The following is a 5,303-nucleotide window of genomic DNA, read 5'->3' as shown; positions in this document are numbered from 1 at the left end:
ATGTTCATTTAAACTACTTTCTACTAAAGTGTTTTCTTTGAGCTATAAAAGGTCATCGGGACATTATTTGTAAGAAACTGAAGGTGAGGAATGTTTTCTAATCACGTTTTCTAATAATATCCTTCAGATTATTATTATTATTATTATTATATCTGTGGCTTTCCGGTCATTTTTGAGGCGGTTAACGTGTATAAAAACTCTTGAAACTCAGGTCTGACCTGCGCGTTGCACCAGGGCTCTACAGCGCCCCCCTAAGGTGAAACGTGAATGGAGCACGCCGAGATTAACTTGCACCGAATTTCACGAAACTTGGTGGGAACGTGTAATAGACCGAGACGGACAAAAAAGTCCATTGGGACCACGGCTTAAACTCGACAGGAAGTCAGCCATTTTGCATTTTGGCGTCCGTCATGGCGATTCGTGGATGTAATGGAAGTCAATCACTTTTAATTTACCCTTAAAACTTAACGGCTAAAATATCATCCGCGTTCTGTCTCTTTAACCCCTGAATAATCTGATGTTTTTCTGTTGTTCTAAATGCTTCATCCTTTCATCCTTTCAACCCCCCGCTCAGTCGTACACGTCTGGTGACTCAGGAATTTCCGTATCTCCTTCAATTTGACACCGTCTGCTCCGCGTCTCGTGTGCACAGTCAGTGCACACTTCTAAAGACTCTCAGGAGGGTTGGTGGTGGTGGTGTGTGGGGGGGGGGGGGGAGGTAGAGAGAGATCTGCTCCGCGCCATCACAAACAAACACACAGACAAGGAGGAGGCCTTCAGGGCTAATTACCAGAGCTACAGTCACTGCTGCCGCTGACAGAGAGCGTGTGTGGGAAGGTACGATACCGTACTACAGACTCACTGCAGTCCTTAATGAAACAATGAGGCCTGTGCTGCTGCTGCTGTGCAGGCGGCTGATGATGAACCAGGTGTCACATCTGCAGGAAGACGCTGACTCAGCCTTTAATAAGCGGCTTTTGTAAGGTCCTCTCTCTCTCTCTGTCTCTGACGAGAAACACGACGATGAAGAGCGAGCAGAGGCGACGCAGACTGAGTTAGAACAAAGAGGTCGTAAAATCTCTGCAGCAGTGTATTAGGGCGCTGTGTGTGTGTGTGTGTGTGTGTGTGCTACACACTTTCTGTTGTGTAGCTGCTGAGGATGAAACAGAAGAGGAGGAATAATGGAGTGATGTTGGTGCACATGATGTGAGAGTGAAGCCGCTGCTTAAATACACTGATGCCTTCACTGCCCTCTTATGAGCTAAACGCCAGAAATAATGAGTATTTTTATTGTGTTTATATGGATTTCTGGTAACAGATTCTAATAAGCAGCAGACCAAACTGTTGCCAGTTCGATTCCCCGTCAGGTTCAAGGGTAAGCAGAGTACCCCTGAGCAAGGCACCCAATCCCCATTGCTCAATAATGTTTATTGGAGGCCTGGATGTGGTAAAAAATAGGGGGGTTATAAAAATATAGTGATGGCACGATTACTCGATTAATCGATTACTAAATGAATCGTCAACTTTTCTCATCATCGATTCATCGGTTTGAAGCTTTTTTTCCATGATTAAAACAAGATTTCTGATTGTTTTAGCTTCTTAAATGTGAATATTTCCTTTGTTTCTTTGCTCCGTAAAACAAAATAAATCATTAATTATGAGTTTGCATGTGGAGGATAAAGCAGAGGACGATGAACGAATGAATGTTTTATCAATAAAACAACAATTAGCTAGCACAGTCATCTTCTTCTGACATTTATTCCACGCACTTTAGATTCTCTCGACCTAACCCTCGTTCTTTAAAGACCACACACACACACACACACACACAGACACGTGTCAAAGACGATGCTTATTCGCTGAAGATAAGAAATCTGAAACCAATACGAGGCGATTCAGAGAAACTTCCTGGAGTTTTGGTTCAGGTTCAGCTGCAGTCTGTACCTGCCTCTCCTCACTGCAACATCACTCCTCATACACACCACACACTTCCTTAAAAAGCTTCCCACTGCCACTGAGATTACACACACACACACACTCACTCACCACCTGCTGTGAATCACAACTGGATTCTCTTTTTTTTTTTAAAACAACAAATGAAAACACTCGCGCTCATTACTCATCGACACCTCCCCTCCTTTTCCCCAGACACCTCCCTGTGACTCCAACAGCCGTGACCTTTCACCCCCTATGACCCCCCCCCCCCACACACTCAACCTTTTAGTGAGTGTGGACACTTTGAGACGAGAAGCAGAAGCAGCAGCCCCCTCTGTCTTCTGTTGCCTAGGCGACGGCAGTGAGTAAACAGGCCTTTCGCGTCGTCACATGTAAACAGACGACGACGTGTGTTCAAAAAAAAAAAGATAAGGGGCAAAGAGTGTATTGGTAACTGCTCGGCCTCGGCCTCTGTAAACCATTCTGCACTAATTGGCGTGATGCTGGTGTCAATGTGACGCCTTTGACTCGCTGCCAATACACAACACAATTACTTATGTGTGTGTGTGCAGTGACACGCATGTTGACCACTGATAACACACACACACACACACACTCTCTCTCTTCCTCGTGTCTCTCCTGCTCCACAGTAAACGCTCGTCAGCGACTATTTTATTATTGACCCCCGAGAGAGGAACAAACAAATTGCTCGTATGAAATGTTACGAGTCACGAGCGCCTTGAAAAACACGGTAGAGAAATAATAAATAATACAAAACGTGTGACTTTCAGTCTTCCAGTTTGTAAAGTGAAGCCTGGCGTATTATAAAGTAGGAGGGAAGTAGCAGCGAACCACTAGGGGGCGACTCCACTGGTTGAAAAAGAGGGAAACTTGAGTAAAAGTACAAGAAAATGACTCTGGTAGAAGTTGAAGTGACTTTTTAATAATATTACTTAAAGTTTATGACATTAAGTGGACTTAAGTAAGCTCTGGAATTAAAAAAGCAAGTGAGAACGCAACAGGTGATAATCTGGATTACTGACAGCCACAGCTGAGGCCAAAACACAAGACATTTTACCATTAAACAAATATAAAGTTATGTTTAGGGATTTAAATAGTGTCGAGTTTTATTTTGACGTCTGTTCTACGTTGTAAAAAAGTCCTTTACCAAAGGTTTACTTGTTTCATTCAAAGTTAAACACAAAGGTTTATGATTTTAAAAAACAAAACTATTATTAATGCAATTTAAAGTGTTGGTATCAATAATAGTCAAGCACCGGCTACTGCGCGATGGTTTGAGGCTTAGGGCGCCATAAAGGCCACCCCACCCCCCCACACACACACACCTGGATGGGCTGAAGATTCTCCTGCTGTTGTGAATCATCACCCTGTCTACATCCTGCCACATTTATCATATGTAAATGGAAAACTCAGGGGGGGGGGGGGAGTTCCAGAGTTCTTGTCTGAAAACAGTTTCAAAAACTTCTCCTCCAACTCCCTACACTCTCGTGACCTTGTTGCCTCTTGTGGGTTAAGCTCCTGACACCAGGCTGAGTGAGTTCCAGCCTGAGGGGGGGGGGGGGGTGACACCTCGGGCTTCACCTCAAGACGAGCCCTGAACAATCTGCCGGCCCTGATAACACGACGCAGCCATGCAGACTTTGGCTTCACGCTCAAGCTATAGTTGTGATTAATTACCGCGGCTGCCGAGAGCGAGCCATTACAGGGGACTCTCTCCTTCCTCCTGCATGACTGTAGGTGTACCAAAGATACATAGTCCTCTTAATTCTGTGAGCATATATGATATCTGCAGACAAGAGGCTGATTTGAGTCTAAAGGCTTCAGCAGCAGGAGGAGGAGGAGGAAGAGGAGGCCGCCGTCAATAAACCACAATCAATTAAGAATGCAGCAAAGGGAGAATCTGCAGAGACCAGAGCGGCCAAATCTCCCACTCCACGTATCTGCGGTGGGCGACACCGTGAAGAGCAATCGTTTGTGCCCGTTCCTTTTCTTTCCTTTTTCCTCGAGCCTGTTGATTTGTTTTCCTTCACAGAGAGTGAAGCACAGGTGGCAACAGAGGTGAGCACTGCAGATTTTTAAAGATGCTGCACTCCAAGAAATCAAGTCTGCACACAGCAGTGAGCGCTGCAGTGCAACACTGACCTCCGATGGCCACAGACGGTACTGACATTACACCGTGGAGACAAACGGCCAGTCTTCACAAATGCTTCAGCCTCTGGTTTCATGATTTTCTTTTGAACAACAGCGGCTAATTGACTTCCACCTGCAGCTGCAGCAGTGTGTGATTATTCCACGCTGCTTTAAAGGTTTAGATTCTCTTTTTATTTCCAGCCCATGCTGAGATAATCCTCACCTAAAAAGGTCAGGTCAGGCTTTTGAAGGTTCCCACGGGCCTGGATATGGGGGCTTTGTTATTAAATAATAACGGACAGTGATCAAACGGCTCGGCAGAGAAGCTCCGTTAGACATAAGGTCAGGTTTGTGGCTATTTTTCCCTGAACCCACTTTAAAAAATCATTTTAAAATGTGGTTATACTCTGTCGTTGTCTGCCAGCGGTAAATAAGTGAAGGGGGTCTGGAGGATTTCTTTTTATTGCTGTCCACGGGAGCCAAAGCCAAGCGTTTGTGTGTTTCAGGGCAGATAGTGGTTGATTCTGTCAAATCTTTTCTGAGGGGAGGTGAAAGGGGGCAGCCTGGGCCTCTGTGAGGCAGGTGGGAGAGAGTTAAGACATTTTTCTCGATGGATGCAACGCTGGGTTTGTTAATAATACTTGGAACAGACACCACATCGCAAATGAATCGCCTGGTTTTGTATTTTGGGAACACGAGCTCGGCCATAAGCGAGCGCAGCAGTGAGTAAGTGTGCCGTTTTGTGCCGAGTGTGCACTTTCCCCAGCTGCAGCAAACAGGTTCCCTGGCAGTGCAGGGTGGAAAAGTGTGTGTGTGTGGAGGGGGCAGTTAAAGGTATCCTCCTCTCCCCTCATCTGTTTTCACCCCACTTCACTTTCCCTCCTCTTGTTTTGCCGACGCAAGCACCAGATGGTTACGCTTTTTATGCCCGAGAACTACCTCCTGTGAGAAATGTGCGTTTAGATGAGAGAACAAGTCGACGGCTTCTTTATTTTTAGGTGTAAATTAAATATTTGTGCAGGGATTTAAAGTGCAGTCTGTATACAGGTGTTAAGGTGGACTCTACAGTTGGATACAAGTTTAAATGTGTTTTTTTATTAGAACGAATACTAAGGGATTGGGAGAAACGTTGGTCGGAGCATCTCTACATTTGAAACTTTGATACAGTGTGGCCTGAACTGTGATTCATGACAATTAGGAAAAAAAAAAAAATCGGA

Source organism: Solea solea, chromosome 18, assembly GCF_958295425.1.
Source record: "Solea solea chromosome 18, fSolSol10.1, whole genome shotgun sequence".
NCBI classification, from domain to species: Eukaryota; Metazoa; Chordata; class Actinopteri; order Pleuronectiformes; family Soleidae; genus Solea; species Solea solea.
The sequence above is the reverse complement of the archived record's forward strand: the minus strand, read 5'-3'. Positions refer to the sequence as shown.